The sequence below is a fragment of the Borostomias antarcticus genome (genome assembly GCF_949987555.1).
Source record: "Borostomias antarcticus genome assembly, chromosome: 13".
In the NCBI taxonomy this organism is placed as follows: Eukaryota; Metazoa; Chordata; class Actinopteri; order Stomiiformes; family Stomiidae; genus Borostomias; species Borostomias antarcticus.
Genome location: NC_140246.1, coordinates 14,044,255 through 14,058,132, shown reverse-complemented (window position 1 = coordinate 14,058,132; position 13,878 = coordinate 14,044,255).

The window sequence follows — 13,878 nt, the reverse complement described above, 5'->3', positions numbered from 1 at the left end:
CTTCTTCCGACTGACAGCGCGAGCGGCACTGAAGCCACGCCCTCCAGCACGCCCTGAGAACTCATTCATCCAATCCGCGTTCGCCCTGAGAACTCATTCATCCAATCCGCGTTCGCCCTGAGAACTCATTCATCCAATCCGCGTTGACTAATAATATTTCATGCCCCAAGTTTATCTGGGAGCAGTTTACACAAAACTGAGATCACGACCTTTAGTAGGCTATACCATTGGGAGAGGAGAACACACGTAAAACTTTCCCGTTTTAAATGAATTGGAAACTTTTTCCGACCGACAAATGCAATAGTGCCAATGGAAACACCGCATTGGATAAGCTACAGCAAGGTCATGATGAAAATGTAGCTAAAATCATTCATGAGAAATTAACAGCACCGCTTATTGCACACAATTGGCATAGATGTTCTTTCTCTGTTTCTTTCAATTCCTCCTCTCCTCCTCCTCCTAGTTTGTGTGACACCCAGGTGTCACCTGATGACATGCCATATGAATGCACACAGCCCCTACGGCTGTATTCACCCTGCTGAGGAGAAGAACGCTGCACCGGAACAGACATGTCACTCACCTCGATGAACATGCAGCACACTACAGCTAGCTTTCTCAGTTTCCTCCCGTGCAGCATGCTTTCCCAGCTCCAGCCAGAACCAACTAAACTAAAAATACAGAGCAGAGGTACTGTATAGCCTATACTACAGACTGACAAACGCCTTTTTGGGTGGGTTGAACAGCAACAGCAGGCACTTGGAACAACCTTTTAACATTTCCAGTGGGCCTTTGTGGTGGTGGTGATGGTGGTGGTGGTGGTGGAGTGTGTGTGTGTGTGTGTGTGTGTGTGTGTGTGTGTGTGTGTGTGTGTGTGTGTGTGTGTGTGCGTGCGTGCGTGCGTGTGTGTTTTACAATAAGAAAAGACAGTTCTTCCACAAAGCTGTCCAGTTTGGGGGATGCAGCCCAACCAGTTCTACCTCCATTCATGTCAAGAACCGCCACATCAGTCTCATTCACTAGTCAGACTGTCAGAACCGATGTCATGGAGTCCTATTCCGTCCTTTCCTAAACAGTGGGAAAGACTCACACAGCTCGACATGCACAGACCTGTATCAGGTAGCTAGGGGTGACATCATCAGTCACCGGGACAACTCGCAAACCAGTCAGGTTGAACTGCGGAGCGGCCGCTGGGTTTCCAGATCCATCTGTGGTTCAGCCTTCACAGGGACAGGTCGGGTTATGTAAACGTTTGGCACGGACGAGGGAATACTGGGGTTTAAAACAGAAATGCCCCAGATGCCTAAATGAAAAACCTTATTCCATCTGGCGTGGTTTCTGTTTGCCACGCGGGGCTGGGTTTGGTTCTGTCCCAGGGGAAAACCACCCGCCTGGCACTGGTCTCTTATATATTATATATTAGGTTTTGGCTATAATGACTATCAAATTGTTGGATTCTAAATTGGAACATGTTACAAACCTCCAGGCTTGTTGCGTTATAACATAATCTCGCTTGACACACTGTAACTCACGCGGGTTCACGTGGTTTGTATGGGCGTTACAAAGGCACAATACTGTACTGTAGACGTTTGGTTGTGGGGGGCGAGGCTGGCTCCAGGGCTTTTAATGGGTATTAAATGTGTCATAGTTGTTTTTGTTGTGTTTTTGTTTTTTACATGTTTTTACTATGTGGTGTTATTTTTAAGGTCTGCAATATCAGCCAACAAATGGAATCCATTACCGCCTCTCTGGGAGAGCAATGCAATAATAACTTTAGCAGACACAATCAAAAGCGCATGTAGCAGTACTTCACTTCTTTACTGTGATTTCAGCTGCCTTGAGGTTTTTCCTTATTGAATTATACACATGGTTGGTCCCTTGTGGATCACCGTTTTCTGCTGATCGTCATTCTACGGTCACTCACTCCTCGCCCACCCAGTCGCGAGAATGCCGATCCAGTGCCAGCCACCCGTTCCAGCCGCAGGGTCAAGCGCATGCGCTGCATGTGCACCAAATCAGGCCTAGCCTGCACCACACCCCACAAACAGCAGGCTTAGTGGAGGTTTGTGGAGGGAACGAGGCTTAATTTAAACCCGGGACGCAGCAGCGGAGAAAGGGGGTCTAAATATAGACCGCCAGGGCAAGGGGAGGAGCAAAACCCCACCGCACCACAGCCGAGATCAGCAGCTTCAACCTCTCTACTGTCCGGAGGAGGACAGCCAGTCCTGTTCTACGCTGAGAAAGCACACGCTGACATTCGGTGGAAAGACATAAATGAACTGCACCATTGTAGTTTGAGCCATAAGGCCTCTGGCTCTCTAATCTACGTACTGGACATTGCATGCCCATGGAGACGACGGTTCGAATCCTGGTCCTGGCAATCTCTGTGCTGTTGTTCTCCCACTTGTCTGTGACCCTCTCTGCTCTTCTCCTGTCTGGAATAGGAAGGTACATTGCTGCGCCCACTCCTTAAGAACACACACGCACGCACGCACATGCACGCACACACACACACACACACACACACACACACACACACACAACCGAATCAGCAGGTTTGGGTCAGTTAGAGTATGAGGAAGAATGGCTCGGACGATTGCCAGGGGTTACCGTGGCCTGGTTGTACGGTGTTCTGTGGGGGTCGGGGTTGAGGTCAAGACAGCGGGGGGAGCAGGTCGGCTCCTACAGGACTGGACAGTAGGTGAAGGGGAGCGTGTGAAAACAGCCTGGAGAATGTCTCGACTGAACCTCTCACACACATGGAAAACCCGCTGTCTGCATGGCTGCACACCTCCCACCTCCTCCACCCTCTCCTCTCCGAAGTGGCCTGAGACAATCGCTGGCCTGAGTGGGGCCCCTACCCTAAACAAACACACACACACACGCCAGCGAGCGGTCAGCCAGGCCAGAGAGGTGAGCCGCCGCCGAGGGCAGCGCCCGGCCCGGAGAGCAGAGTCACCCTGGCTGCGAGCCACAGCCCTCTCTACACATTACCCACATTCCATTGCAGTGGGACGCCCTAACGCTCGGAGTACACAGCCCGTTTAAACGGGTCAGGAGAGGAGGGGGAGGGGGTGGGTGTGAGGCGGTGTGGAATGTCTCAGAGGGCCGAGCAGGACTACCTACTGTTCACCCTAACAAAGACCAGTTTGACAGAGGTGAGGAGTAAAATAGACGCTCTCACAAACACACACAAACACACACACACACACACACACATGCAGAGCAAAGCTGTCGTTGTCTCGTCTGGGTGGGTGTGGTGTGTTTAATTGGAGGGCAGAGGGCGGCAATAAGGAGATAAGTGTGAGAATGCACAGGAGTGTGTGTGTGTGTGTGTGTGTGTGTGTGTGTGTGTGTGTACCTACAGTAGGTCAGCTTGTATTCGGCCTTACCTTATAATTTTCAGTAACATATAATCAAAAACACAACAACAACCCCCCCCCCCCCCCCCCCACGCTCACACAGTAATGGATCTGGCCATCGACGTGAACTACACAGTTCAGCCATGGTTGAGGATGGACACTCAGCAGAGTGATGAGTAGCTGAGCCCAGTATCACTTCCTTCTCCAGGGGGCTATGGGTTACACACACTCCCCTGAGGATCCTCTTCACACCTGGGGGGGGGCTGAGGTTAGATATCACACACACGCACGCACACACACACACACACACACACACACGCACACTCACACACTGTAATCATCTAATGCACAATGGCGGGGGATACCTGTTACTCTGCCTCATAGCCCTCAGAGAGTAACTCTGCCCTAATCACCTGTCTCTCTTCCCCCAGAGGCGTTGGGTCTAATGTTCTGCTGGTCCACAGTGTGTGTGTGTGTGTGTGTGTAATCATCACCTATCCTTCTAAGGAACAGTAACTCACTCCGACAGCCCTTTTTGCTCAAGATCAAAGAAGATAGTAATACTTTGGTGGATTGCAGTGCCTCTTTGCCCCCCCTCCCCAAAAAAAGAAAGTATTTTCTCAGTCTACACCTCAACTGTGACCTCTTAATGTAACTCTTTTACCACAATTTTTTTTTAAATGATCATAATCACCTATCTGTGTACTTCAGAACTTCAGAACATCCTACACCGACTTTTGGCATCTTACACTGACTGACTGTAACTCTCATAGTTTTGTTGACAAAATAGTCGTAAATCAACACTATTCATTTCAGCAGCTCCCAGCCTCCTGCCAAGCCTAGCTTCAGTCTTAGCTCTGTCAGCGTCTATTCAGTTCTGGGCACCTTGTTTGCTTTCCGGAGCATGTTCCACTCCTGAACTCTCTCTGAAAGATGAATGTGTGTCATTCACACGGGGGAACTTATCTCAACGGAGCTGTTTCTGAGGGCGGGGGAGATGGTCTGGGTTGATAGGGCACAAAAACCTCATGAACATAAACACACACATACAGTACACACAAAGTGCATGCCCCCCCGCCCCCCCGCCCTGATCCAGATCACAGCGCACCCCCTTTGAACCTCCCCTTATCAGGTCTCTCCTTTGAAGCTGCTCTTATGAACAGCTCTGAGATCATCTCTCGTGGATCAGCCTTGATTTATTTCGACAGCCTCACCGATGGCAAACTGATCTTAGACCAGCATCCTACTGTACTTCCGTCACACCATGAAAGGAGCACTACTCAGAGAGCTGCGCCAGCTGGGGCCTGCTTACTGTACACGCCTCGGCTGAAGGGAGTTGTCGTCACGGGCAGGTCTAGACACGCCTGGCGCTGGAAAGAGTGCAGAATGGACCTGCACTGTTATTGACTTTAAGCTGCTTACCTGAGTGCCTTTATTGTCTAGAAGGCCCCTAAAGAAAGACTGGCCCCCTGTCTCTGTGGGGCCTTTGTTTGTGTCCAAGGAACCTACGTAGGTAGATAGGGGCCTTAGCAGCTGGAGGGCCTCCAGGGGCCTCTGCTGTTTCTGTCTAAGCCCTGAGGGAGAGAATTCGCACACACACACACACACATCGTACACACACACAAACACACACATAAAAACACACATACACACACACACACACACACACACACAGACACACACACACACACCACAGCTAGAATCTTCTCTTTATCACAACATAAACATCAAGCAGTATTATCCATTAAGTCACCTGGATGTTTAAACAGTGCGACTACCTCCTATCCAGGTACACACACCACAATGACTCACTGATTAGAGGAAGGGGGGGGGGGGGGCAGGCATGGATGCTTCTGATAAGGGAAAGTGATTGTTTGTGGAAGTGGTTGTTTATTCAGTGACAGGAAGTAAACATTGGAAATCGAGGATCGAGATAGGACAGACACTCCGTCTCTGTTATGGTTCTGTTGCAAAGGTTTGTTTGGGAGCAGCTCTTGTGACGAGTAGCCCTAGCTGGGACTCTCAGAACACACAGAGGATCATCAGCCCCTCTCTGGTCTGGGTCTGGTTGTTCAGGGGTCCCAAGCAGAAGGTTGATGGTTTGGCCAGCGCCTGTGACAGTCCCAAAGATTCAACCTTTGGGCTTGGTAGCGGTTGCTAACTGAGTGATAGGGATATGAGGAGACAAGGACAGTTAATGAATATTAGCTTGACTTTCCTGTCCTGATTCCCCGCTTTGAAATCACTTGAGAAAAACAAGTGAGAAATACACAGTGTTCTGCTCTCTCTACAAGGTTGGTCAATGTCTCACATATCATTCACTCCATATTCACTTCAAAATGAAAGAGATATCGGGAATATTGATATGTGATTGTTCGGAAAGTCCTTGCCTGTCCTCTCACACTGACAGAGACCAGAGAAGCTGTTAAACAGTAACCACGGTTACGGCAACGACACAGACTTTAACCCCACTACCTTCACAATAACAATGTTGCACTAAAACCACTCCCTAACACTACGACATCCCCACTAGTAAAACCAGGTCCCAGAACATCAGAGTCAAGTTAGTGTAGGTTCTCTGTGAGGTTAGATTAAGGTCAAAGATGATGTAATAATGTACGTTATTTTTGTCCGATGTGATTTACAGTAGTGGGTGGGCTCGTGGGTTTGTATTGGAAACAGGACCCAGGTATTTTGCTGAGCGATTGGCTTCTGATGCCAGAGCAGCATGTAACTTAATGAAAGTCACTTGAGAATGGCACAGACAGCGTGGTATTGATTAATGCCGCTGCCACGGTAGTTAATGCTCACACACACACCCACCCACACACACACACACACACACAAACACATGCACAAACACACATACAAACACATGCACACACACACACGCACACACACACACACACACACACACACACACACACACACACACACACACACACACAGTTTCCAAGGTTTTACAGCAGCCATTTATACGGTTTTAATCTGGGGATCGCTAAGGAAACAGTTGGCTCTTGCTTTCTTTCTCTCGCGCTCTTTGTTCAGCCAGAAGTCAGAGGACTTCATTTGATCTTTAAGAGTTTTCCTTCCCTCTTTTATACTCTATAAAAAACACATTCTTTCAACTTGGCTCGCCCGAGTTTTTGTTGATCTCATTCTCCACAAAGTACCAGAAAGGCCAAACAAATTCCCTAGATTATACTGCACAGGAGAAGTTAGCTAAAGAAAAAGGCATGGGTTTGATGAAAGTGAATGTTTTTCAAAGCAGGGGGAAAGATAACCTCAGCCCTGAGATAGAGGAGAGCCAAACCGCCGATGGTGTGACGCAGCCGACTGTAGCATGTGGATGAGTCGGTCCCAGGGGAGCTGGGAGCAGCACGGAGAGAGGAGAGAGATTATCTCACAGACAGGCGGTCTTGGTTGGAAATCTCACGGGGAGAGAGATAAGGCCCCTGCTCATTCCTGGAGAGGTTACACTTTTAAACACACATACGCAGACATAAATACACACACACCCCCGCAACATTACACACAAGCCGTTAGCGCAATATCACTGCAGGACAGGTCAAAGAGTACCAGGGTGCTTTCAAAGAACTATACATGTAATTATTCAGGGAACTGATCGGTCTCTCAGCTCTCAGCTCAAAGCGGAACACTCCCGGGGAACTGCAGACCCCCTCAGGGGTTAAAGAGCAGCGTCGGCCGTGTCTAACCCTAACGGGTGCTGGTTAATGAGTTGCACCGGGCCCCAGAGGGAATAATCGTTAGCATTCCTCCTTCCTAGCCGTCGCTTCTCCTCCCATCCCGGTGTTTGTCTTTCCCACCGCAGGGGAAGCCCACCCGCAACCACTTCCTGCCTCTCCCTCTTCAGCAGCCAATTGGGGAGAAGAAGGGTGGAGAGGAGGTCAACACCTTAAAAACTTTGAAAATAAAGCTCTCACAACTGTCAATTAAACACACATTAACTCATTTGGTAAAGTTAAATATAAATTGCAAGAGGTTGTAGGGGTTGCCTAGCAAGTTTCTGGGTATTTGAGTCACCTATTTAAAAAAAATATATATTTTGTTATTTTGTTACTGTGTTACTTTGGCTTCAGGACTAGATTATGCTCTAAGTCACTTGTTTAGAAAGGAGATGCACTTGTTAGTTCTGGCATCTGTGCGTTCCAAGTGTTGTGGAGGTGTGCATGTACTGTATATATATATATATATATATATATATATATATATATATGTACTCCTAGACATATCTATTTATACAGACTGGATGTATGTACAGGTATGTACATATATTTTATTTTGATTCTATTCTATACTGTACATATGTACATATGTATGCATAGATTCTGTTCTTCCTCTTTTTTAAACTTACTACTCTGTATCTTTTTCCAACTGCTGTAATTCTTTCCCACTGCTGAAACATACAATTTCCCATTATTCATTAAAGTATCCATCTATTTAGTCGCTTGGGATAAAAGCGTCTGCTAAATGACTGTAATGTAATGTAATGAGAGCATGTTTTAAGGGGATCTTAGCGGAGGACACACTGCTAATAGTGAGGCACATAAGATGGTTATTAAGAACTGTAGTACAAAAGTGATTTCAGGCGAAAATTGATTCAGAGTTCCCATCTCTGGAGCTGCATAGCTGGATGGTGAGAAGGCAGAGCACCATCTAGATGGCAGTTCTCACGGGGGGTCAGAATGAGTTGTAACACCGTGAGAGAAGGTCCAGGCCTTGCTGGACGAGTGCGGAGCTGCAGCCTCAGTGTCAATGGCGTCTGTGTTGTCTGCGTGTGTGTGCATACGTGTTTGTACTGTGTGCGCACAGCGGGTGTATGTGATTGCGTGTGCATGTGCGTGTGTATTTGTATCTGTGTGTGAGTGTTAATGTGTACTTACTGAGGGACATAAGTGTTTCACCCTTAGACGTTAGATCTGTACATCATTGACGTCAGTCCCATATCACCGTGGTTACTGTCAGTTCAGAGACGAAGCCCAGATCGCACATAACCACTGGGTAACACAATCACACCGCAACTCAATCAGCTAATCACTTTACATCTGTTGCACATGACATGCACAGTCTCTCTCTCTATCTACCTCCCCCTCTCTCTTTTTCTCTCTCCCTCCACCCCCCTCTCTCTCTTTCCCTCTCTCTTTCTCCTCTCTCTCCCTCCCACCGTCTTTTTCTCTCTCTTTCTCCCCGCCTTCTCTCTCTCTCTCTCTCTCTCTATATATATATATATATATATACATGATCACTGTCAATCGTGTCTGGGCACAGTGAGGACCTAACCTGTGATCAATCTGCTGATTGACGGCATACCAGAGGTGGTGAGCCTCAATCTCACATATTATCCACTTAGTAACAGCTACTGTAGCTGAGTGTTTGTTCATATGCAGAGAATTTACCAAATTCCCGAGCATAACTTCCCATGGTAAATTTGCAACCCTACCCTGAGCACCTCCACTTCCAGCGACTGCCCCTGCACTCCCCCCAGAGATGTTGAGGCACGTTGTCACCAGGTTTAGTTCTGCCTCCTTGTGTGTTTGGTCTTGTGTTTGTTGTCTTGTCTTCTATGTTGGTGTGTGTCCTCCCAGCCCCAGCTCTAGACACCAGTTCCTCACTAGTCCCACGTCACTCTAGACCCTCTCCAGTCCTGTCCCTCTAGCTTAGACCCCTCTGTTCTAGCCCCCACTTTAAACCCCTCTAGTTCCTAGCCCCTAGTTCTGTTCCCACTTTAGTTTCTAGCCCAGTCCTTTTTCCAGTCCCAGTCTCGTTCCCTGTTCCCTTCCCTTGTGTCCTAGATCCCTCTGTCCTTGTGTTGGTGTCTTGTTTGGAATCTCTCCATGTCCTTGTCTGAGTGATTGTATGCACCTGTGTCTCGTTATGTCTTGTTGCACACCTGTACGTTGTTCTTTGATTGTTCTCCCAGAGTATATATGCCCTCCTGTTTGCTTTGCGCTCTGTCTGTTCATTGTCTTTGTTAGTGCGTTGCTCCCCTGTGTTCCTCTGTTTATTTTTACATTTTTGAGATGAAAACCTTTTCGAACTAGCGCTGCCTGAATGTAGCTACTGAATGTAGATAGCTAGCTAGCTAGATAGATCAATAGACAGGTAGATAGACCTATCTATCTACCTATCTATCTAGTCGTTAGCCTAAACCTGAGCTTACACCTGCTAAACCTAAGCTTAAACCTCCAACATGGCCGGCCGTGAAAACCCTCTATAAATTAAATCTCTCAATACAAGAGTTGGTGTTTGTATGTATGTATGAACTGTATGTATGTATGTGTGTGTGTGTGTTATAAAGTCTTGTGTGTAACCAGAGTCCGTCTGTCTCTCTCTTTCCCTCCGTGCAGCGGACTGTAAGGAACGCTCGTCCTCCATTACCGTCACAGTTCATCTCCGTCCCAGAGACGCATGGTTTGTTATGGCTTTATATCTCACCAGAAACATTCAGATTGAATTTCAGCGGGTGGCGTTCCAAACCGCAGACCGCAGGGTTGAGCGAGGAGCTGTAGGAGAGTCTAGCTGCTAGGCTGGCTGGGAGACATGTTGTCCTCCTCCGTGGGTATCAGTCTGGGTTGCGTGAGGGTCACACAGAGATGGGTTCTGGGGATGGAGCTGTTCTGGGATCAGTCCCGTGGGAGATTCTGGGGGACCTAACGACACCTCCCGGCTGTCTGGCCAGGTGTGTACACACACACAGTACTCACTCACGCACACACATTTGCACAACAATGCACACAGGCATGTACATATGCACACACCCACACATACTGTACACACGCAAACACGTGCGCATACACACACGGTGACAAAGATGCCGTCACAGGCTGTGGGCAGCGGCAGACTCATACACACATATCCCCCTTCTCCCACGCACGCACACACACACACACACACAGCATTGGCTATGTTATGGTTTGGCACTGGCACTGTTGTGAATATAAACAGATGAAACCCTCAGAGTCTTCAGAGAAACACACTTCCTCACATGAGGCCTGGTGAGCTCTGCCAACCAACCTCTTGAACCTGGTACGGCTTATTCATGATGCCATTCTGTTTGCTATGATCAGGGGCAACAACTACGATAGCATGTGTGTGCACGCACACACACACACACAGACATACACACACACACACACACATACCCCCCACCCCCCATGCCCACACCATACTGACCTCATTGGGAATACAAGCCGAGTTCCCCTCACACATAAAGCGTGTGTAGAACTGTAGATCAACATCTAGACGGACAGATTTGCGTGTGCAGCCCTACTCAGCAGGGCAGCGTCAGCAGCGGGCCGGCGCGGTTCTGCTCGACACGTTCCTCTGAGGCCACACCTCACCACAGAACTGTTCCGCGGGGGAGAACCCAAAACATTCATATGTTTACATATGTTTCTGCCGCAATGCTGAGCAGGCAAAGATGTCAGAGCGTGTAGTTGGAGAGGTACAGTACAGTAGATTTGTAAAAATAACATGACGATGATGTTATTTTTCTGTGTGTGTGTGTGTGTGTTTCTCTCTACCAGGCCAGGCCACACATCCTGTCGCCGTTTCCTGCTCAGGAACATTCTCCTTCCGCCATCTGACCATCTGTTTCTCCTAAAATCATGACTGTACACACACTGACACACACACACACACACACACACACACCCGTCCACTCCAAGCAGGGCATGAGGTCATGAATCTTAGAAGAATGCAGCTGCGTGGTCGTACGATGCAGACTTACAACAAAAGACTTGGCGTTCCAAAAAGGAAAAGCGCAGGCCAGAGCATCGAGGCCACTCCCCCTGTCCTTCCGTTGTCACCGGTCCTAAGGAGGGCCCTTCCTGTGACCCGGCCGACCCGCTCCGGTCACAGGGCTGGGTCGGCCTCTGTGACGTCAGCGCGAAAAACAGAGGGGGAGGAGTCAGGAGGGGCTTCAGAGCAGAGGGTCACACGGGGTCGAGGTTCAGTAGTGAATCACCCTTGTCTTGGTACCCCCCCCCACACACACACACACATGCCTACACACACACACACGCACACACACCACTGTCCGGTGTGGCAATAGCTCGTATTTCTGCTGGGCTCACCCTGGTAGCCTGGAATGTTGAGACCTGCCCGTTAACACATGCGGTACATTACACACACGCACATAAATACACACATGTACACACACACGTACATACACACATGTACAGTGTACACACACACACGGATCTACACGGAGGCTAGGGCACTATGTGGGGGAATGTCAAGACCACCAACTGGTTGCTCTCCCTGTTCACATGGGAACAGTCCATCCTTAGTAGTCAAACACACACACACACACACACACACACACACAACGTTTGGATTAGACTGTCTCCCCAAAATGTTCTTAACCCCCCCCCCCCCCTCCACACTAAACTATCATAAAAACACACTCACACAAACAACATGCACCACCCATTTCAGCCCGTGGGCCGTCACGCCATGATGATGCTTTCAAACTGAGAAGAAAAAGAGAAACCAAAGTTTTTTCCTCCAGGATCAGGCGATACACAAGCAATCAAGAGTCCTACCGACATCTGAAAGTGTTCCGGTACTGGCCCACCAGAGCTGTCCGAAACCCTAGACGCAACCTTCACAGAGACCTCAGCCTCTTTAACGCGCTAACACGGTGACCGCTGGACCGAACCGCAACCACAAGACACGGCAGGCCCCGTTGTCGGTGCTGGAAACGGGGCTAAAAGTCTCCGCAGCCGGCCGGCCACATGTTTCTGTCATTCCCCTCCTGCCAGTGACACTCAACCCCTCCGGTCTGGAGACTCTCTCCAATGCCCTTAGCAGGAGTGTCACCTAGAGGTGATTGCAGGGTATTACATCTGAAGCCCTTTACTTATACAGTAGGACCCCACTCATCCGAACTTCAGAGATCCGAACCTCCCGGTCTACCGGACAGGCTTAAATTATTATTTTATTTTTTTTGCCTGCTATCTGGTTACTGGTGGGATTTTCATTACAGTAGGCCTACTGTATCCTACTGTGAATAAAAACAGAACTATATGTAGACCTACATATGTAGGTCTACACAGTGGCGATTTTACATTAGGGGCAGGTGGGGCAGTGCCCCACCAGGTGGCGCTGTTGTGCAAGATGCATCTTAGCCTACAACTGTGTTTCGGAAAAATCTATTTTATAATTAATACAAAATAGTGATTCAGTGGTGAAAATGAAAATAGCATGTATAAATATAATAAACCTGACTGACACTATGTATAGTGCTGTTTTGCAGTAAATCCCTTTGTATGAGTGTGTCACAGACTGCTCTGACTCGGCAGAGGGGCACCGAAGCGTTCTCCCCTACTGTTGCTATAGCGACAATGTGAGCGTGGTCGGGAGTAATGTGAAAAAATATCACGCAGATTTAATTGGGTGGAGGGGCAGAAAAGTCTCTTCCCCTACGAAATCTACCTGGCAACAGGTTTAGCCAGGGAATAATAAAACAACGTTGATCAAAGTTGAACTACTGGGTCATTGTCGATGTCGATCTACGTTAGCCAATGCTGCTAGCTAAAGTTTTGTAGAAATTAAAAGTGTTTTCAGGTGCAACAATGAATAGTGTAGATTATTTGTTGAATGTGCGGTTTAGTAGGCCTACATTGAAACTTGAAGAGAAACTGGAAATAAAACGTTTAGGGCCACACGACCAGAAGAATTGGTGCTGCTTCAGGCTGGAGATAAGGTAACCCGTACCTTCAAACAGGAATGGTTTGAGAAAAAGAAGTGGCTAACTGCTAGCACCTCGAAAAGTGCGCTGTTCTGTTTCCCTTGTATTCTTTTTGGTGGAGACTGTTTGGGCATCGTCTGGATTCAAAGACATTAAAAATCTGTCAGAAAGAACAGCGAAGCATGAAAGCTCTGCGTCCCATCTGAACTGTGCCATGAAGCTGGGTTTACTGGGGCAGCTCAACGTCCCATCTGAACTGTGCCATGAAGCTGGGTTTACTGGGGCAGCTCAACGTCCCATCTGAACTGTGCCATGAAGCTGGGTTTACTGGGGCAGCTCAACGTCCCATCTGAACTGTGCCATGAAGCTGGGTTTACTGGGGCAGCTCAACGTCCCATCTGAACTGTGCCATGAAGCTGGGTTTACTGGGGCAGCTCAACGTCCCATCTGAACTGTGCCATGAAGCTGGGTTTACTGGGGCAGCTCAACGTCCCATCTGAACTGTGCCATGAAGCTGGGTTTACTGGGGCAGCTCAACGTCCCATCTGAACTGTGCCATGAAGCTGGGTTTACTGGGGCAGCTCAACGTCCCATCTGAACTGTGCCATGAAGCTGGGTTTACTGGGGCAGCTCAACGTCCCATCTGAACTGTGCCATGAAGCTGGGTTTACTGGGGCAGCTCAACGTCCCATCTGAACTGTGCCATGAAGCTGGGTTTACTGGGGCAGCTCAACGTCCCATCTGAACTGTGCCATGAAGCTGGGTTTACTGGGGCAGCTCAACGTCCCATCTGAACTGTGCCAT